The sequence below is a fragment of the Carlito syrichta genome, unplaced genomic scaffold (genome assembly GCF_000164805.1).
Source record: "Carlito syrichta isolate Samal-C Ts95f unplaced genomic scaffold, Tarsius_syrichta-2.0.1 Scaffold311996, whole genome shotgun sequence".
Lineage (NCBI taxonomy): Eukaryota > Metazoa > Chordata > Mammalia > Primates > Tarsiidae > Carlito > Carlito syrichta.
Window position 1 is genome coordinate 11,702 of NW_007256092.1, and position 23,538 is coordinate 35,239.

Consider the following 23,538-nt stretch of genomic DNA (forward strand, 5'->3'; position numbering starts at 1 on the left):
GCCTGTAATTCCGGCTACTCGGAAGGCTGAGGCGGAAGGATCGCCGGAGCCCAGCAGGTCGAGGCTGCGGTGGCCGGGAGCGGCCACTGCACTCCAGTCTGGGTGACAGAGTGAGACTCCAACTCAAAAAAAAAAAAGAAAAAATAAGAATCACAATATGAAGTCATATTTGTTTGAGGCCTATAGATAGATAATAAGTGGCCTGAAAAGAGTGGTAGCCTGAGTTCCTCAGCAGTTATATGTCATGATGAAGTATCCCAATGAAAGTGTCCAGTAGGATATGAGAGGTACAAGACAAGAGCTAAAAGTTAAAGTAATTGCTAAAAACACAAACTAGAGAGGATTTTACTTATTAACACTTTATTTTACAAAAAACAATACTATACCTTTACTTTCTTCAAACGTGTGGACATCTTTAAGAGGTAGGAAGGAATAATTCATGTTTAACAGATTCAATGGTTTGGGAGGCACATAAATGAATTTTTTAAAAAATTTATTTTATTTTTATATTTATTTATTTTATTATAAAGATGTGGGGTACAATTCAGGGATAGGTATACAAATGCTGATTATGCAGATACCCTTGTTGATGAGGTGTGCCCCTCCCTCCCCTAGCAGTTTTGCTCAACTGCCAATGACTACCCTCGCTCCTCTAACAGATTCAATATTTTTGAGGCACATAAATGAATTTTTAAAAAGACATCTCGATAACAGGCAGTTAGTGGAGGTTTTATGTTTCATTATTATAACCTTATTCTTTTGGCAAAACAACTGGAAACCACTGTACATTTTTTACTGATGTATAATATTCATACGTTTTTTAGGGCACATGTAGTCTATTGCCACAAGCATAGCATCTGTAATTATCAAGTCAGGGTGTTTAGGGTATCTATTACCTCAAGTATTCATGTTTTCTCTGTGTTGGAAACATTTCAAGTCCTCTCCTCCAGCTATTTTGAAATATACAACAGATTGTTGTTAACTCTGGTCATCCTACTCTGCTGTTGAACATTAGAACTTATTTCTTCTATCTAACTATACGATTGTACCCATTAACCAACCTCTCTTCATCTTCCTCTACCACACACATTCCCTTTGCAGTCTCTGGTAACTATCATTTTAGTCTTTACCTCCATTAAATTGACATTTTTAGCTTTCACATATGAGAAGAACATGCAATATTTGTCTTTCTGTGCTTGGCTTATTTCACTTAACATAATGACCTACAGTTTTATCCATGCTGCAAATGATCAGATTTCATTTTTTTTTTTTTTTTATGGGTGAGTGGTATTTCATTGTACAAATATACCACATTTTCTTTATCCATTCATCTGTTGATGGACACTTAAGTTGATTCCATATCTTTGCTATTGTGAATAGTGCTGCAATAAACATGAGGTTGTGACATCCCTTTGATAATAATAATTTTCTTTTTTAAAGATAAATACCCAGCAGTGGGATTGCTGCATCATATGATAGTTTTATTTTTAGTTTTTTGAGAAATCTTCAAATTATTTTCCATAGTGTTTGAAGTAATTTACATTTTCATCAACAGTGTATAAAACCTTCCTTTTCTTCACATTCTTGCCAGCCTCTATTATTTTTTGTCTTTTTAATGATAGCCATTGTAAGTGGTCTAGATAATATCTCATTGTTGTTGATCGCTCATTAATTCATATCTTATTAATTAATCAGAATGCAAACTAATCTCATTAATTTGTATTTTCCTGATGCTTAATGATGTTGAGCATTTTTTCATGTGACTGTTGGTCATTTGTACGTCCTTTTTTGAAAAATGTCCATGTCATTTGCCTACTTTTTAAACTGAAATGAAATGAACTTATTTTATTTTATTTTATTGAGTTGTCGGATACTTGTGAGGATTTACTACATAAGTAAATTGCATGCAGGTGAGATTTGGGCTTCTAGCGGATCCTCTCATACCCTGATTGTTGACTTGGTACCCAGTGTGTGGTTGTGTGCCCTTTTCTCACTCCCTCCCTCCTCTTGCAGTGTCCCATGTGTGTTCCCACTTTTATGCTCATATGATCAGTGATTAGGGCTCACTTATGAGTGAGAACATGTGGTGTGTTAATTTTTTTTGTTTCTGTGATACTTCACTTAGTATGATGGTATCCAGCAGCATACATGTTGCTGCAAAGGACATTATTTTGTTCTTCTTTAAGGTTGTGTAATATTCCATTGTGTGTATGTATCACAGTTTTTTATCGAGTCCACTTTTTATCTTTTATTGTTTAAAATCTTTTTTTTCTGATATAAGAATAACTACTTCTGTTCTTTTTTGGTTTTCCATTTGCCTGAAAGAATTTTATCCAGCCCATTACCTTGAGCCTGTTGATGTCCTTTGCAATGAGATGGGCTTCTTGAAGGTAGCAGAAGGTTGGAACATGGTTTTTTGTTTCATTTTTTTTGTATCCAATTTGCTACGCTGTGCCTTCTGAGTGGTGTGTTTAGTTCATTTACGTTTAGGTTAATTATTGCTGTGTGGGGTTTTATGCTTGTCACATTATTATTAAGAAGCTGCTTTGCTTTTTAGGTTTTGTGATTGTTCTGTGTGGTCTGTTAACTCTGTGTTTGCCTATGGTTTTTTGATAGGTGGAATTGTTCTTTCATTTCTGTGCTCAGAACTTTCTCAAGCATCTCTTGAAAGACTAGTCTGGAGGTGGCATATTCACTTAGGGATTAAATGGCTGGGAAGGAATTTAATTCTCCTTTTTGATCAAGCTTAGCTTGACAGGGTAGGAAATTGTTGGCAGAAATTGCTTTTCATTAAGAATGTTAAAGATGGGACCCCAGTCCCTTCTACCTTGTAGGGTTTCTGCTGAGAAGTCTGCTGTAGTTCTTAAGAAGTTTTCCCAGTAGGTGGTCTGTTCCTTCTCTCTTGCTGCCTCTAGGATATTTTCTTTCTTGCTTATCTTGTGAAGACAGATTATTTGATGTCTTAGGGATAGTCTTCTCCTGTAATATTTTGCAGGAGTCCTCTGGATCTCTTGCATCTGTATGGTCACCTCTCTAGCAAGATATGGGAAATTTTCTTGGATGACAAGAAATCTTCTGTCTCACAGATGCCAATCAGCCATAGGTTTTGCCTGTTTACAGATTTCCAAGGCTCTCATAAGCTTTACTTATTCTTCTTGAGTGTTTTCTCCTTGTTGTTGCTATTGTTGTTTTTTGACTGGGTTATTGTAGTAGTTTGATATTTAGGCTCTGAGATTCATTCTTTTGCTTTATCAGTTCTACTGCCTAAGTTTGTCATTGTGCTTTGAAATTCCAAGAAAAAATTCTACATTTCCAGGAGTTCAGATTGAACCTTTCTTGCATTGGCTGAGTGAACTTTTATTTCCTGGACAGTTTTTGTTGCCTGGATGATCAGTAGTTCTATCTTCTTGTGGCTTTCCTTCATTGTTTTTTCCACCCATAGTCTGAATTCTACATCTGTCATCAGGGACAGGTCGTTCTGGATTGGTTTCATTGCTTGGGAACTGGTAGGACCTTTTGTGGGTGATGCTTCATTAAGGCTGAGGGAATTCCTGATGTGTTTACACTGTTTCTTTCCCATCTATAAGGACAGACAATTCACTTTTTATTTATCTATTTCTTGTTTTGCTATTGTTTAGTTAGATAAGGTTGCTACTGCTAGAGTGGCCTTTTGTGGTATTTATTTTTATTTTTCTTTAGCCCACAAGATGCTCCCCTGTTGTGTTGCACTCCTTCTTTCCCTGGTTGTGGTAGTCTTTGAAGGCCCAAACACTGTGGGTCTACTGTTTTGTGGGTCTGGCTGCCCTAAGAGGCTGCCACCATTTGACTGGTGTTGATGGGTTCTTACAAGGTATTCCATGATATAAAAGTAAAGGGGTTGAATTCTAAGTGGAGTTTTTTGTTAGCATTTCTGGAGCACTCTCTGGAGAAGCTCTCTGACACCTTAGTCTATGGATTGGTCTGCAAGATGTATGATGACATGGGCTTTGTTCTTATCCCCTCTCAGGAGCTGTATTATCATCTCAGATGTTGTAATGGACTGTGTCAGTTGGCCTCCAGTCAGGAGGTGACACTTGGAGAAAATAACCAGCTGTGATTTTGGCTGTGAGTTTTTTTTCTTGGACTCTTTTCCCCCAAGGAAATGTGCAAATGACCTAAGCAATGGATGGGGTTTGGGGAACTCCCAAAGATTCTTAGTCTCTGGTATTTCAAAATGTGTGGAAAGGAAGGAAAATCGGGTCAGGGAAGGCTAGGTCATACTGGGATGCTCTCCAGCTGCCTCCCCACAGGCACAATTGGCTACTCCAGTGGGAAATAGGACTCGTGGCCACTGTGACTATAGTGCAGGGATGGCTGATCCTTTTCTGTTGTACAAAAGACTTCACACAAGGAGAGAGGAGTTGCTAGGAGAATAGGTGCCCCTGTCCACTGCCTCCTTCTCCCCTTCCCTTGTCTGAGGCTGTTGGCACTCAGAACTGAAAGCTTCTTTCTGCAGCAACATTTTTCCTGAAAGTTGGAACTGGTTAGTCTACATTCCAACTCCCAGCTGTAAGCACTCAGTGGGGATCTGGAGGGGCGATGGGCACCTTGGCCACTGTGGCAGTGCTGTAGGAATGACAGATGTCTGTTGCCCAGAAGCGTTTGTGCAGAGAAAGAGGGGTTACACAGAGCTCTTCCTGACTCCCTTTTCCTTGCTAGAGGGTGATCCACGTTTAGAACTCAAAAACTCTTTCAGCAACAGAAACTCTACTGCAGTTTGCCACAAACTGGAGATGCTTGCAAAGCAGCAGGTATTGTTTTGGAAGCAAGTGAAGTTGTTCAGGGTTCCCCCCGCCCCTGCCCAGCGAGGTAGCTGGCCACCCAGTGCTGCTTATAGGGAATGAGTTCTCAGGGATGGTTGGTCTTAAGTGTTCGACATAGCCAGACCTCTTCTCTACAAAAAAATAAAAAATAAGCTAGATGTGGAGGTGCGTGTTTATAGCCCCAACTACTCTGAAAGCTGAGGTGGATCACCAGAGCCTAGGAATTGGAGGCTCTGGTGAGCCATGATCTTGATACTGCGTTCCAGCCAGGATGACAGAGCCCCTGATTCAAAAAAAAAGAAAAGTTGAAAAAATATAAAAATGGAAACAAATATTTCCAAAATTTAACTTCCAAAATCATGGATTTAGGATTTAACTTTTTTGCTTCCAATTTAAAATGAAATGTTCTCTACCTTGAGGGCTTTTATTTTCCCCATTCTAGCTTATTTGAATCTTTCACAAACACATAAAGCACAGTGAGCATGGAATATGTCAATTTTTGTGACTAAATTATAGCAATCATACCTTGTACAGAAATAATAAAACCTATGCTGAAGGGAAATTGTGTTTTCTGGTTTTATTTTTTGAAAATTTTGTAATATTGTTAACTGGCAGTCAGATTATTCATTATCATACAGCACACAGATTGCATTGCACTTTTAAAAAAATTTTTGAGTTCAAGACCTATGAAAATCAAGAAAAGTAAAATAATTTGAGCTTTTATACGTAAGAAGACCCATTCTCCTTCTTAACATTATGTAAACAGGTGTTGTGTGAAGCCATTGCCTTTATAAGACTTTTAAGATGTGTACAGCAAAACATTTTTTCCTGTGATTAAATTTTTCTAGTACTAAAATACCACGGAGAAATACATTTTCCACCAGTTTTATGGCTTTCTAGGTGTATTCTCTGCAAACCTTGTATCTGCTTGGAAACAATAGTATTGCCAAAAGACCATGCCATTTTAGCAGGGTATATAGCTTTGAACGAATAAACACAAAGTACTCATGGGAATATCAGTATCATAAGAGTAATACAGTTTTAGGAACAATTATTCTTTTACTAAGGAATAATTGTTCTTATTTTATGTCTCTATTTTATAAAGAATATTTTATATCTGTGAATATACTACTACTATTGTATGTACAGTTTTTGGTTTCTGTAGTAGTGAGGGATATATTTGCCAAATCTAAGCAGGAAAAAGCAGCAAAATTTGTCTTTACAACATGTATTTTTCCATTGAAAGGTAAATAAGAAATAACTAGCTTGGACCTGAAAATACAGCCTCTATATGTTCCAGATGTCTAGAAGGCCTAACAAAGTTTTAAAAGCTGTGAGGTATCAATAATATAATTTCTCCAACCACAGAACTCACTTTCTAAGTAAATAGGGGAAGAAAACATGTGTTATAAGTGTCCAGATAAGAAAATATTTTCTGTGATGACATAGCTGAGCCAGTAAAGTAGTGCACGTTAATGTCCAAACTTGAGTAGCAGGTTTTATTGTCCTTTACCCTCTGATTAATTTTTTAAACATGCTGACTGTTATAGACAATGTTAGGCAAGGTTAGATGGTTACACAGATTATTAGTAAATTCTCCCAGGAAATTGGGAGAATTGTACTTGAGAATTATAGACTGACTATGACACATTTCACCATCTGTTAATATAGGTATTTTAGCTGAAATTAAAATGGAATCCCCTGTCAGTAACCAAAAATAAGTGGTAATTTCAATGTTGTATAAAAAATATGTAGTTAGACATTCACGCAGGAAAAATGCCAAGCGGGAACTGAATAATGGAAGGGGGGTGACAACTGGCACAGAGGCAATGAACAAAGTGATCTTCTTAGTGAGCAAATAGGATTAGGAAAATTAAAATCTCTAAGCAAAATAGACACATGCAGCTGTTCTCGTGATGTACGCAAGTTCCTTAAGGTTATCCAAAGCAAACATGAAGACAGGTGCAAAACAAAAGCAGACATGGCTAACATGATATTAAACTGAAATAACTTCACAGAACTCATATGTTTTAATGCTGATTCCTAAAGCACTTTATCCAAATAAGTGAATCATAAAAAATACCAATTTCATAGAATTGGAATCTACGACAGATAGTGTGGTTGCTTTATCCACGTTTGATTACAAGATATTAGTATTGAAAAATACAAGAGATTAGTTATTAATTTCCTCTTTATTTTCCTTTCTTCACATTACAAGATTTCTCTATTTAGTTCATAATATTTACACGTTCATAAAAATAAAAAATATTAGATAACTACTTTTAATATTAATTTTTGAATTTTGTAGGGCTTTGTGTAAAGTAAATCTTTTTTTTTTTTGATTTGGAGTCTCACTCTGTCGCCCAGACTGGAGTGCAGTGGCCACTTCCAGCCACCGCAGCCTTGACCTGCTGGACTCTGGCGATCCTTCCGCCTCAGCCTTCCAAGTAGCCAGAATTACAGGCATGCGCTACCATGCCCGGCTGATTTTTTGATTTATTGTAGAGATGAGGTCTCGCTGCCCAGGCGGGTCTCGAACCCGCGGGCTCAGGCAATCCACTCACCTCAGCCTCCCAAAGGCGCGGGATTACAGGCTGAGCCACCGAGTCTGGCTAAAGTAACTCTTAAAAATAGTATTTCTTTTAAAGACATATTACCTACTATGAGTATAGTAGTTCCCCCTTATTCACAGGAGAAATGTTACAAGTGTATGCCTGCAACAGTGGATAGTACTGAACATATATATATATGCTATTTTTTCCTATACATGCATACCTATGATAAAGTTTAATTTGTAAATTAAGAACAGTAAGAAATTAACATAAACTACTAATAAAATAGAATATGATAATATACCATGTAAAAGTTATGTGAATATATTGTTTCTGCCAATCAAAATATCTTATTTTACTTTACTCACCTATTTTATGACCACAGTTGACTAGGGGTAATTGAAACCCCAGAAAGCAAAAACTCAGATCAAGTGAAACTTTGGTATGTATAAGGATAGAATAAGATAGGGAAAGAAAAGAGGGAAAAAAATCATAGTAATCTAAAATGTCACTGGAAGCTGAGAACTGACCCAAAATTTTTCCTTTATGTTTGAAGCTTTGAATCATATTAAATGTTTAATAAATTTACATTTTATATACTTACATAAATTATATATATTCATTTATAGCTGCATACAAATGAAATCATCAAATTCTATGCTGTCTGCATAGACCCAGCCTCAGCACAGACATAATCTTATACTCAGTGAACATTTTGGATTCTTTCAAACTAAAGCACTTATGATCGAAGATGAAAAAAATCCTCAAATAATAAGGTTATAAGCAAAAGTGAAAAATGTCTGTAATGCCTTTGCCTCAACATCTGCTGTTCCATATGGATCCACAAACATTTGTAACAAATACTAGCTGAAGGAATTTTAACATTAAGAAAATAAAGTCAAATTTGTCAGGAAAAATTTAAGATAATTTAAAAAAATATTTTCTTAGTAGAAAGTACACTTATCTTAAACTTACTAGTCTCCATGTAAATAAAAATCCTAAATTAAATTTAAGGGAAAAATATGACTCAAATAATATGAGCCTGAAGCCTTCCTTGAAACTAATCTGATAGATTGCACTTACAAAATTACAAATTTGTTTTGGTCTGGTTATTAGGAAAATAAAACACAATGCTATGAAGTCTTAATTTATTTTTGCCAAATTAACTAAATCATTCACTCAATTAACTAGAATAAATTTTTAAGAAAATTTTATAGGTAAATCCTGGAATCAAAGTATATTGAGTGCAATTCTTTTTCTTGAACATTTCAGGTCTAGAAGGCTAGTATAGATTCAGATTCAGCCAAGTTTCTTAGAGGATTTACTTTATGGTTAGCGACAAGCTAAGTGTCTGAGATAGTTCTTTCTATTGTACAATAGGGTCATTGAAGTTTAAAGATGTAACAATCCAATACACAGAGAAATTCAGTCATTTTATTGTGCTATAAGAAGAATACAGACTCATAGGGAAGAAAAGTTAACATCAGAACAGGGAGTATCTGATGACTAACCTTTGTGTAACCATTCAAGTTCAACTGCATGATACATTTTTGAAAACCTCCTAATTAATTGAAATTTTGGGAAGATATTCTTCTGTCATATAGACAAACTGCTTTTGTCTAATATAATTATTAGAGGAAATCACCACCACAATTTTCAATTTATAAATCTGTAAACTCACATGAAACATACCACAATACCATGCACAACTGGGTACTCAGAAATGTTTCTGATAGAAGTCATTAAGTTAGATGTGAATATTGAAATAGAAGAGGGTAAAATTGAATCAAACTCCACAAACTAACTAGAAATGAAGATGAGGAAGAGGCAGTGTCACAACACAAAACAAAACAGTACTTTAATGTGTCCTAGTGATGATGTGTTAAGTATGTGTTGTCATATATGTGTATACACATAAATAAATGTTATATTTATAACATATATTAAAATTGTAATATGTATATCCCTCCTTGTCCGCTTAGCTATGCCTTGTAAATTATTGTATTATAATTTTTTTAACAAAAAATAACTTTTTCCCCAGATGGTATCAACTCTCATGCCAATAGACATCTAAAACTAAGATTGCACACTTGGTGAAGGTTGTTGAATTGAGCATTACTAATAGATGCCTACTTCTTTTTTTTTTTTTTTGAGTTGGAGTCTCACTCTGTCACCCAGACTGGAGTGCAGTGGCCACTCCCGGCCACCGCAGCCTCGACCTGCTGGGCTCCGGCGATCCTTCCGCTTCAGCCTTCCAAGTAGCCAGAATTATAGGCATGCGCTACCACGCCCGGCTTATTTTTTGATTTATTGTAGAGATGAGGTCTCGCCTGCCCAGGTGGGTCTCGAACCCGCGGGCTCAGGCAGTCCACTCACCTCAGCCTCCCAAAGGCGCGGTATTACAGGCTGAGCCACCAAGCCCAGCTCGATGCCTACTTCTTTGATAAACCTTTAGAGATTTTTAGGGAAGAGCAACACTGTTTATTGTCTTGATGTCTACATTACACAGGACAGGAAAAAAAGTGAAAATTTCTATGCTTTGTTTTAATAACTACAATATATTTTACACAAAATTCAGCCTTATAAAATAAATGATAGGAGTCATTTTTAATTGTCTAGGTTTATAACAGTGTTGCAATTATGATTTAAAGGCTAATCTATTAGGAATACTTTTACCTTTTCTATCATAAAAATGTTTCAGTGCCCCAGTGTTTTAAAATTATTTTTAAGAAACAGGTTCTTGCTCTATTGTCCAGGCTGGAGTGCAGTGGCTATTCACAGGCACGATGGCAGCACATAGCAGTCTTGACTCCTTGGGCTCAAATAATCCTCTTGCCTCAGCCTCCCAAGTAGCTGAGACTGCAGGTGCAGGCTACCACAAAGGACTAGTACCTTAATATTTTAGCTATGATTTTAAAAATCAGTTTATATGCTCACTAATTGAGTGTATGTGTGTGTGTGTGTGTGTGTGAGAGAGAGACAGAGAGAGAGCGAGAGAGAGAGTGACAGAGAAAAAGACAGAGAGAGATGGCTAATGAAAATAGGCTATTCCCAATTTTATATCATTGGTACTGTGATAGCATGAAAAATATTATGAGTATCCACAGATTATACATAGGTATCACTGCACAGAATTATTAATGAGCATATTGATATAAAAGTCAACCCTGTATAATTGTATACAGATTCCTTATTAAAAAGTTTATAGGGAATGACAAATTGTGACATAAATTGTTCTTCCCAAATGTTCTACGATTTGAATTATCTTTAATTTGAATCTTAATCCTGTCAAAATACCTTGTTTCTGCCTTTACAAATAAATAATATCCAAAGATTAGTTCACAGAACTGTGATTTCCTTTTTAAAATATTGCTTATGTTAAATTCACTCTTGGGAAAACATTTTTCTTTACTTGTGTAGGTGCAATTTTTTTTACTGTTTTGTCTCTTGATTCCATGTTGCAAATAGGTATACTATAATATTTTTTCTGCAATATAAAGTGATTTTCAGAATCTCTAAATCTATAGAACAGGCTGATTGATGTGCTTCTTTAATTTTATACTATTTCTTTTTTTATTTTAAAACTGATATATTTAGTAAATTTAGATAATTATGAAAACAGACTTAATCAAATTTTATGAAACATTTGTCATATATTGAAACCCAAATTTAAATAAAAATTAAAAGAGAAAAAATACTATTTCTTGATACTTTGGTGACATATGCTTAAAATTAGGTAGTATTTAGAAATTGTTCCTTAAAATTCAAAAAACAACTAGTTAAAAAAGATACTGTGGTAGGAAACAATGTTAATCATCTTTTAAATGCAGCAAATATATTCACTTATATAGCCTAGTGGTTTCTCGAATTCTTACTCCCACAGCAGCAACTGGGCACTTATAAGAAATTCAAATTGCTAGACTCTACCCTATACTTACCCAATCAGAAACTCTGGGAATAGCGAATGTGTATTTAAAAGACCTCCAGGGCATTCTTACGCATAATAATGTTAGAGCCACTGCTCTGCTTAGATATGTTAACTAAGCAAAGAAGTTGGTACCTGAATTACCAGGTCAGCATAGTAAATTTCACTTCCTGATTTGTGACAGGTTAAGACAAGAGTTTCTTTCCTGTTTTATAGAAAAGACTGCACATCTCCTGGCAGACAAGTAAAATGAGAAATCATTTTGTATTACAGCCTCTGCAGTCAGCCAAGCAGGTCTATATTGGAACCCTGAGATCATTTTACAGATAAACCAGGGTGACAAAACATTGGAAGTGTCACCTAATTGATAGAAGTACTTGCCCTCCTCTCAATCTATCCCAAACACATCTCTAAAACATCAGCTTCCTTCCTACCTTTCCCCTGCTTCCAAACCTGCCTCTTGTTTGCCAGTTTATGATGCAGACTGCTATATTGTTACTCCCCACTCATGTTCTCCTTTTGCAGCCTTTTATACAGAGGTAGACTGTTTTTCTGGAGATGAGACTTGTATCTGCTTCTGATGCTGTTTGGTTGTTTATATCAGAAATTCTTGTCTTTCTTGGTAGTTTTCAGATCAAATTCTAGTCTCTATATAAAACTTCTTTCTATTCTGGAACCTCAACTTTTTTCTATTTCTAGGTCCTAGAAAATATAAAACTATAAAAGTATTTCAGAAAAGAATCATCTAGGTTTGTTTTGTCTCAAATGTAATAATAGGTCATCTCAGAGATAATGGGAAAGTATCTGTGTGGTCCAGAAAGATTTATACTTTACTATTTTTTTGCTCAAAAAACTATGATATGTAGACAAGTTCAATAAATGTACACCAGGCATTTTTGTGACAAGTATATGATATTTTTGAAAATCGTAAAATTTCAATTTGTCACAATATTTGTAGTTCCTTTATTTTGTTGCAAAGTATAAGAGTTAAACAGAAATTCTTTACTTCCATCACCTTTTACTTCCTTCCTCCTACTACATACTTGTAAAACATTTTTAAAATTATATATTCATGTACAAGTTTGTCTTTTTAAATTAAAATAAATGGGGGAAGGATCACCTGAACCCAGCAGGTCGACACTGGGGTGGCCGTGAGCGTGCCACTGCACTCCAGCCTGGGCAACAGAATGAGACTTCAACTCAATAAATAAATACATAAATAGTAGAATCAATCTAATGATTAGAAATTTTACATACCTTTAAGATTACCAGTCTGCATGTCCAATGTCATTGCAGGGATTATAGACAAATGATAATTACTATTCTAGATACTGAGGAGACAGCAGTAAGAAAATAAAAATCAGACAAATGTACCTGATCTCAAGGAAATTATATTGTAGTAGGATGAATTTTTAAAATAAAAGTAATAAGTAAATAATATTGTATTTTAAACAGTGATAAATTTTACAAGGGGGTGAAAATAGATGTGCAGGCTCTTGTGTTAAATAGGATGGCCAGTATAGGTTTCACTAAGAAGGTGACGTTTGAACAAAAGAATGAAAGTGGTGATCCCAAATTAAATGCATAAAAACTCTAAAATATACTTTGTAAAGCATTTTGTTAGTATAAGAGCACTAGTCTGACCTTTTTTTTTTTAAGTTTATTAAACTTGCTACCAATTGAGTGTTCCTTATCCAAAATACTTGGAACAAGAAGGTTTTCTGATTTTGGATTTTTTCAGATTTTGAAATATTTACATATGCATAATTATATATCTTAGGATCCAAATCTAAATGCAAAATTCATTTATATTTCATATAGACCTTATAAATATGTCCTAAAGGTAATTTTATACAGTAATTTTAATAATTTTGTGCATGAAACAAAGTTTTGATTATGTTTTGACTGTGTCCTGTCACATGATGTCAGGTGTTGAATTTTTCACTTGTGATGTCATGTCAGTGTTCAAAAGGTTTCAGATTTTGGAGCAATTCCGATTTTGGATATTCAGATTAAGGATACTTAACCTGTAGTATAAATTCAGTGCAGAAAGGGAAATCTGGTTAACTGTCCATTCATTGAGGTTTCCCTATATAACTCTAGAACAGTGTTTCTCCACCAGTATTGACATTTGGTCAGATAATTATTTGTTGGGGATGGGATGCGGGTGGGGGATAAGGGGCAGTCCTATACTCCATAGGGCATTTTGCAACATCCCTGGCCTCTACCAGTAGATGTCAGTAGCATGCAGTTTTGACAATCAAAAATTCCTCCTGCTATTATTAAATGTCCTCTGGGCAGCAAAATAGCTTCTGGTTTAGAATCACTGACCTCAGGTCTTTGATAATAGGAAAAATAAAATTGGCCTAATTGAATGTGAAGCCAGGCTCGTCCAGTTATTACCTAGAAGAGAATCCATCCAAACATGGTGTTTCATGAAGTGTTACTAGATGCTTAAGTAGTCAAATATATGAATATATTTCTCTTTCCCACTTCTGAAAATTTTAATTTTCCATTTAATGTATTTAATAAATACTTATACTGAGTTTACTTTGGGTCAGGATTTGTTCCATGTACTTCACAAATAGTAGCTCATTAATCACTATAACAACCACAAGAGGTAGGTATTTCTATCATTCTGGTTTTACAGATAGGAAACTGAGGCACAAAAAGGTTAAGTAATTTTTCCAGGGGCCTGAAAATCACCCAGCGGTGATTCAAACCCATGCAATCAGGTTCCAATGTATTTTGCTCTTCATCACTATGCTTTTGCTGCCTATCTTAACATATAACGTATATTAATATTTAGCATGAGCATTTTAAAGGGTCTGAGATATTCTACTTGAAAAAATTTAGCAATTAAAAAAATGAAAACTGTGCCCTGTGAAATTTGAATTTCAGCTAAAAGACAAATCATTTTTTAGTATGAGGATATCCCATGGAACATTTTGGACATGCTTATATTAAAAAATGATTTGCACGAACTTATGCCTCCTGAATCTAAAATATATAAATATAAAGAAGTGATTTGCTGTTTTTCTGAAATTCAAATTTCACCCTGAAATGTATCTGGTAATTCTAGTTTTAGGGAAAGTGTTGAACATCATTTAGCTTAGTTTTTTTCAACACTAATTTGAGCAAGGAAACTTTTATTGTTAGCACACCTAATATCCTGAGGAAGTTTTGTGGGACCTTATTCTAAGGAATATAAAAGTGCTTTTCAGCTAGAGGATGAGTAGATTAGTTGGAGTGTTTGTTCCAAACTACAGTGATTTCTCCTTTGAACTCCTAGAGGCAGTTAACATGTAAATAGAAAACTACCAGCACTTTTTCAGGCTGGTTGTTCTTCATTCTTTTGTTACTAGTTTTCTATTTACATGTATCTGATTATTTTTATTTCATCTCTCTAATGAAATGTAACAACTTAGGGATCAAGGTTTTTTTTTCTACATTTGATCATGGCAACAGTTGAGGAGTCATTGTTCAACTCAGACTACGTAAACTTCCTTATATTCATGCAGGTCACCTCATTACACAGCAGTTGGTGATTTTGTTGTTACTGTTCCACAGTTTGGAAGAGGGAAGCTGGTATCTTGCTTGTGCTGAATGTAATACTGTCATCAACAAAGGAGATTCCCTTGGGCAAGCTGTATTTAGGGGAAAGCTCTCAAATCAAATAATGGACTATAATTTACTTGTTAAAGAATAAAACTGATGACCTGGTATGTAGCTGCATTTTTCTGCTGCAGCATGTGTCAGCTGTGTTCAGCTTCTATTCACAATCTGTAAAGCCTAGAGGAAAGAGCAAGCACTTAACTGCATGAAAAAGTTGGAGAATAAGCACTGGAGTCATACAGAAAGTTTCTAGTAGCTTTAACTTTAGTTTTATGGGTAACTTTTCCGTTTCAAGCATTTACCATATATTTATCCTTGTTTCTACAGATAAAGTTCTTATAAACTTTTACATCTATTCATTTAGGCTTTAAGAAAGAAATGAAAATAAAGAGCTTGTTCTCTAAGTGGAATCCCAAGCGCTATTGCAAAGTACAGAAAGGTTTAACAAACAGGTTCAATAAAAGTGGTCTCCACTTTGCTTCAATAAATGGAGAGGTTGCTGTCCTTGATTAGATACCAGTTGTCCTATCTTTATTTTTTAGTTTATACCATTGCATTATACTGTTAATACAGGTTTTATTATATGCATTTGAGCATCAGCCTTTTTAAATCAAAATAATCAAAATCTTTTCTCCCAGGATTAAACAAAGATTCTCATATTTGACTGTCAATCTATGTTTCTAGTACTTGCTCATTTTTAATTTCATTGTCAATTAGGATTTCTCAACCCTACCTAATAAATTTCTACATAACAGTGCATTTATTTAAACTCTGAATTAAATGTAGATGTCATTCAGATGTTGAAGACATTACAGGATTGATGTAGATTTCTAATGTATTTATTATTCATTCTTGTAGCATGTGATTTAAGCCAAAAAAACCCTGATGAATAATTTGACATTTTCCACTTGTATGCACTAAAACATAATGCACTTCTATTTTTGTGTTTTTGTTTTTGGCTATTATAGACCTTAACATGCAATGTGACCTTGGTTTGAAAAGCATGTTTGGTTATCACAGAAACTTAATCATAAGAAGTCATAAGTAGAATCCTTCTTCTTTACTGCCCTTTTTCTAGTACTAGGAAATGTATTGCTAGTGGGACAGGTAAGATATGAACAATGGGCCAAATAGAGTCTAGGACTACCTCATCTGTGTGAAAACTGCTGCTGAAAATCGATGTGACCTCTGCTATACTGTTGTCCCAGTTCCCACCCTCTGTATCCTATTTGTCTTTTGATAGACGCTTAGATCTGTGTGCTGTCTCTATGTGTCTCTCTTGGGCCAGATTATCAAAATGAATCATTGCCTGCATACCTGAGATGTTTCTATTTATTTTCCTGCTGTTGACTAGGTCTGATGAAATATGATTCTTTTTTCATTTGATCGTCACTGCAGCAAGCAACACCTAATTCAGTTGTGTCTATCTCTTTAAAGAAGAGTAATACTATTTTGAAATTTCAATCTACTGTACAGCAGCATTACAAACCATAGACCCTTCAACCTCTCTTCATAGTCAATAGTAATTTTCCTTTCAGGCAATTTAATGGCATTTCTTTCATCTCTAAATAGAAGACTTTTAGTGATTTTAATGTAGTTATAATTTTGTTTTATGCATACTGAATGTGTTGCTTTCCTTTTCAGGTATCATTTTTGAAGAGTAACGCTCACATTCTCACTAATGAGGTTAAGGTTACATATATGTGTAAAGTAATACATAACAAGGAATACATTAATTTTAAGAACTCTGTTCTTAATACAAAACATTCATTCAAAGGAACTACAATATTGTCTCTGAATCAACAGGAAGTAAATGTTCTAACTTTGTAGTAGTTTATTTTATAAAAAAATAGATTTTCAGAGTCATATAAATTCATAATGTAAGATTTATAATCGTCAGTATAAAGGTGTAGAAACTCTCCAGTTACTATTAATATTGATAGATCATTATGAAGTTATTCCATCCACTTAATGTACTCATGTGGAGAAGACAAAATACTACTTAAACACAAGTATCAAGCAATACATCAAAGAAATACAATAAAGCATAATATTTCTTTGTTAGTCATCGAGAAATATACCTTAGAAACGTTGGAGCTGCTGTCTAAGATATGTTTTAGGAATTCTTTTTTTTAAGAAATAATATTTCAAATAAAACCATGTAGTTGAACAAAGTCACAGAATTTGTGGTAGTTTGTGGATTCCCTCTGAAATAATTCTCACCTCTTTCAAACCTACCACTGACTTTAAAAAGGAAAAAGATAAATGCAATTAAGAGGTTAGGGTTAATTTTAAAAACCCAAATTAATATAACTAAATATTATAAATATAAAAGGGAATTACAGAAAAAGACATGCATTTGTGAACAAAATATTATTTTTAAAGTTTTGCTAGAAAAAAACTCTTGGAAAAATACTCATTATAGCTTCTTATCGTAAAGAAAATTAACAGAATATTTTATGCATTTTATTGAATTATTTAAGATTAATAAACAAACACTTTTTAAAATTTGGTTTCAAATAATGTGAAATTGTTGATTCTCTAATATAGTCATTTAGCATTTTTAAAATTCCTGCTGGTTTTGGAAAAATAGAAAAAGGAAGGTGGTCTATATTAAGTCTTTTATTCAGAGACAATGCTCTCCCATTAAGTAATCTCACTGAAGGTTTCCATAAATGTGTGCCACAACTTCCCACACAAGAAATCAAACAGAAAATCCTGATGACCGTGAAACCAATGGCGTTCAAGACTGCACACTACATATGTAGGCTGCTTGCAATTGAAAAATGAAGTCTAACTATATGACAAGTCCTTATTTGCATCTCTATAGAAACCAGAACCAAAAGCTAGAATTGTTGTTTTGTTTTCAAACCATGTGGAAATTGGTGTGGGTGTGTGTGTGTGTGTGTGCGCACACGCGTGTTTTAATAAGTCTCATTGGAATATATGGAAAGTACATAGAGAACATTTTTCTAAGAGACTGTGGTGAATAGAGTAACTGAGGTGCTATGATTCAATCCATCATGCACTGCTCTTGAGTCAAATAGACTGAGTTTATTTGGTTTCATCCCAAGATTACCTCTCTGTAGCAGTTTTTTAAAACAAAAATACATGTTGTTTTACATATGCAGTTGCAGAAGAAAAAAAACTTTGTTATCTAGTTCATACATCTTACATAAGATTGTTCAGCTAGAAGAGCCAAGTATTTAGGCTTTTCAAAGTAAAAGGATATATCCCTTTATATCCCTTTGATAATTAGATATATCTGCCTAAAACAAACATAAAACATCTTAATAGACAAAAATTCTATTGGTATTTAATTATCTAAAACTAAGATTCTCTTTAAAGCAATGAGAATGTTGGAGAAGAAAATATAAAAATAAAAGGGGAGAATAGATATAATGTATTTTTATGTTATTGGTGATATTTTTCTAAGAAGGAATGTCCCTCAAAATAAAAAGTAGCATTGGAAACAATCCAAATTTCCATCAACTAGAAGATGTCTGAAAACACACAAGGTGTTATAATCATGCAATGGAATAGTATTCAGAAATAAAAAAGAAGAAACTACTGATATATGCCCAAACACAAATAAACCTCAAAAACGTTATGCTATGTTAAAGAAGCCAGACACAAAAGTTCACATATTATAGGATATTTGTATGAAATATTCAGAAAAGGCAGAACTTTGCAAATAAAATTAGATTAGTGGTTGTCAGGGTCTGAGATGGGAAAAAAATATTACCTGAAAATAAGCATGAAGAATATTTTTTGGGGGCATTGAGATGTTCTAAAATATATTTGTGGTGATGATTACACAACTTTGTAAATTTAATAGAAATTTATGCTTCAATGAAGCTGTTAAAATAATGAAGATAAATAAATTGATTGATGGATTAATTAATTAGATTTGAAGAGAAAAATAAAAGGTAGCTCATACTTTTCCAGGAGAGGATCTGATTGTTTAATATCTTGATATTGGCAAATATATATATCAATTGTATATATCTTAAATTCATTTCTTCAGACTTTATGTCACTATAGCAGTCAACGTTGTTTCAGTTTCACGAGTTCTTTACCAAAATGTTTACTTTGATAAATTATAGACAATGGGACAATGAATGTGCTTTCTAAGAATGAGCATCAGTCATTTAGTTTTAGAAACAAAATCTTTATAGACGTCCAGTAGAAGTGACTTAGTGAGACATTTGAGCTTTCTTATAATAATTTTGTTTTTCAGAAGAGGTACCAGTTCAAATTCCAGTGATGAAGTCACCCTTGGACAAGATCCAACTGACTCCTGGGCAAGCATTGCCCCCTGGATTCCCTGGACCATTCATTTTTGCTGATAGTCTGTCCTCCGTGGAGACACTGTTGACCAACATTCAGGTCAACAATATTTCTATAAACAAAATAAATGTAATATAAGACATTAGCACCTATGTAAATTATTTCATATTTGAGAAATCAAAACAGATAATATGAACTGCATGAAATTTCTGTACTTTGACAGGGTCTACTGAAAGTAGCTTTGGATAATGCTCGCATCCAGGAGAAGCAGATTCAGCAAGAAAAAAAAGAACTGCGAATGGAGCTCTACAGAGAGAGAGAAATTAGAGAAAACCTTGAAAGACAACTTGAAGTTGAGCTTCAAAGCAGAAGTAAGTTTAACAAGATAAATTACACATAAATATTGTGTTGGATATATTTTCAATAGTAATAGAAATATTCTGAAGGATAGCTTGGAATTGCTAAAAACAAATGACAAGCTAAGAATCAGTTACTGTGTATAAGCTACAAGGCAAAAAATATTAAGCTATTTCTCTTTATACTAAAGTACAATCAACTAAGTATGCACTTTGGGCTATTTTGAGATTTGGAAACAAGAATATTCATAGTTCCCATACAATTTCATAAAGTACACCTGGATATAGATAATCTAACATTATATATTAAATGCTTTATCTTTGCCAGGCATAGCGTTAGATTCTGAGATTACAAAATGAATGAAACTCAGTCCCTTTTTTTGAGGAATTTACATTTTAGAGGGCTAGCACAATAATTTAACTTTAAAACAAAGTGGCAAGAGTAATTATACTTATTCTATATGATTATATGGAATAGAGGTACTTAGCTTAGTTTGTTTTTGGTTGTGAGGTGATTAAGGAAGATTTCCTGAAGTTGACACCTCAATATGATTCTTTTTTTTTGAGTTGGAGTCTCACTCTGTCACCCAAACTGGAGTGCGGTGGCCGCTGCCGGCCACCGCAGCCTTGAGCTGCTGGGCTCCGGCGATCCTTCCGCCTTAGCCTTCCAAGTAGCCGGAATTACAGTCATGCACTACCATGCCCGGCTGATTTTTTGATTTATTGTAGAGATGAGGTCTTGCTGCCCAGGTGGGTCTCGAACCCGCGGGCCCAGGCAGTCCACTCACCTCAGCCTCCCAAAGGTGCAGGATTACAGGCTAAGCCACCGAGCCCGGCTCTCAATATGATTCTTGAAGGATCACAAGTTTAAAAAAGAACATGTGCAAATCTGGGTGATTTGGGCATTCTAGACAGATGTATCAGTTTTCATAGGCATGGGGGCAAGAAATTTCATACATGCATGACTAAGTACAATTTATTACTGTGGTTTTGAGGTTTATGGAGTGAATGGTGGAATATGATGCAGAAATATGTGGATAGAAGCTAAAGTCTAAAGAACATTTTTAACCATGTGAAAGATTAGCTTGGATTTTATCCTGTAGGTGATGGGAAGTATTAAGACAAGCAAAGTGATGATCTGGTTTTATTTCAATTGGATGAATCACTCCAGTGTTGGGAATAGATTGCAGGGTGTAAAACTAGCAATGGGGAACCTATGCAAAAGGATATTGCTCGTATTCGGGCAATGAGACAATGGGGAAATTTTGAATTATTCAAAAATAGAATTAACTGTTTCAACATGGGTAGCCATTTGATTATCTACAGTGATGAATAAATGTGACTAGTCCATATTGAAACCATAGAAAATTAGAAACCTCACTTTAGTCAATAATTTCAACATCTTCCCAACATTTACCATAAAATACTAAACAGCAGTGAAGATGACTTTTTTGTGAATTTCAGCTCCTTTCTTTTTCCTGCTTACTATTCTATGGAAGAATAAGTAAATCAATATAGTGGGAAAGAGAGGCAAAGGAAGGGAGATAAAATCCTTAATCTAGACATAACTCCCTGAACAAACAAAGAGGACTCTAGCTGAGTGGACTCTACTACTTTATACTAACCCAAAGTAGCATACTATACTCTGAAATTAATTGCAAGACATTGAAACACTATATATTTTCTTTTTCTTTTCTTTTTTTTTTTAAGGCTACAGTTCTATTTATTTATTTATTTATTATTCAATATTTTTTATTATGGTGTTGTGGGGTACAGTTAAGGGTTAGGTATACAAGTACGTTTCATTCAGGCACCCTGTTGATAAGAGGTGTTTCCCCATCCCCAGACAGATATTTGCTGCCATTAATCCCATCTCCCTCCTCCCCCATAGTTTCCTGCTACTGTCAGTCATTTTCTTATAGTATTACATTGGATGTTAAAGGTCCATTATATGAGTGAGAACATGTGATACTCGGATCTTTGTTTCTGTGAGAGGTCACTCAGTATTATAGACTCTAGTTCCATCCAGGTTGCTGCAAAATTCAAGATGTTGTTCCTTTTTATGACTGCATAGTATTCCATCGTGTATATGTACCACATTTTTTTAATCCAGTCCTCTTTTGATGGGCAGCATGGTTGTTTCCAGGTTCTTGCTATTGTGAACAATGCTGCGATAAACATACGTGTGCAGGCATCTTTTTTATAGAGTGATTTGAGTTCCTCAGGATATATTCCCAGTAGGGGGATTGCAGGGTCATATGGGAGGTTGATATTTAGAGCTTTTAGGAATTGCCACACTGCTTTCCACAGAGGTTGCACTAGTTTACACTCCCACCAACAGTGTAGAAGTGTTCCCTTTTCGCCACACCCTCCCCAGCAGCTGTTATTTTTTGAGTTGTTGATAATTACCACTCTGACTGGAGTTAGGTGGTATCTCAGTGTGGTTTTGATTTGCATCTCCCAGATGATTAGTGAGGTTGAACATTTCTTCAGGTGTCTGTTGGCTGCTCGGATGTCTTCCTTTGTGAAGGGTCTGTTCATATCTTTTGCCAATTTTATGGTTGGTTGTTTTTTTCTATTCAGCACAATTGAGTTTCTTGTAGATCCAGGATGTTAAGCCTTTGTCAGACCTGGTGTTGGCAAATACTTTTTCCCAGTCTGTAGGTTGTCTCCCTGCTCTCTTGATGGTTTCTTTGGCTTTGCAGAAGCTTGTCAGTTTAATAAGGTCCCACTTGTCTTTCTTCTCTCTTATGACCTGTGGGTTTCGGGTTTTGTTCAGGAATTGGATGCCAGTTCCGATTTCCATGAGGGTATGTCCTTCATTTTCTAAGGTTCTTACGATTTGAGGTTTTAAATTTAGGTCTCTGATCCATTTGGAGTTAACCTTTGTGCATGGGGATAGATAGGGGTCCTGTTTCAATCTTCAGTTTTCCCAGCACCATTTACTGAATAGGTTCTCCTCTCCCAGTGGTAGGTGATGGAGGCTTTGTCGAAGATGAGTTGGTTGAAAAATTGAGGTTTTGCTTCTGGAATCTCAATTCCATTGATCTATATGCCTGTTCCTATACCAATACCAAGCTGTTTTGATGATTGTAGCTTTATACTAAAGTTTGAAGTCTGGTAATGTGATACCACCTGCTTTGTTTTTTTTGCTGAGGACTGTTCTGGCTATTCTTGGATGTTTGTGTTTCCATATGAATTCCTGTGTTATCTTTTCTAGGTCTGAGAAGAATGTTGCTGGTAATTTGATGGGTATTGCATTGAATTTGTAGATTGCCTTAGGTAAGATGGACATCTTCACAATGTTGATTCTTCCAATCCATGAGCATGGGATATTTTTCCATTTGTTTGTGTCATCTTTGATTTCTCTGAGCAGTGTTTTGTAATTTTCATTGTAAAGGTCTTTCACGTCTCTAGTTATGAAGATGCCAAGGTATTTCATTTTTTTTGTGGCTATTGTGAATGGATTTGTGTTTTTTATTTGGGTTTCTGTTTGTTTATTATTGGTGTAAAGAAATGCGATTGTCTTTTGCACATTTATTTTGTATCCTGAGACTTTGCCAAAGGCCTTTATCAGTGTAAGGAGGCTTTTGACAGATTCTCTTGGGTTTTCAAGGTACACAATCATATATCATCTGCAAAGAGAGATAACTTGACTTCCTCTTTTCCTATTTGGATACCCCTGATTGCCTCCTCTTCTGATTGCTCTAGCCAGGACTTCCAATAATATGTTGAACAGGAGGGGGTGAGAGTGGGCATCCTTGTCTTGTTCCAGTTTAAGGGGAAATGGTTCCAATTTTTGTCCATTTAGGTGTATGCTGGCTGTGGGTTTCTAATAGATGGCTTTTACTATTTTGAGGTATGTTCCCTGTATACCTAGATGTTCAAGGGTTTTTATCAAGAAGGGTGCTGGATTTTATCAAAAGCTTTTTCTGCATCTAATGATATATCATGTGGTTTTTGTTTTGACATCTGTTGATGTATTTAATTACATTTAT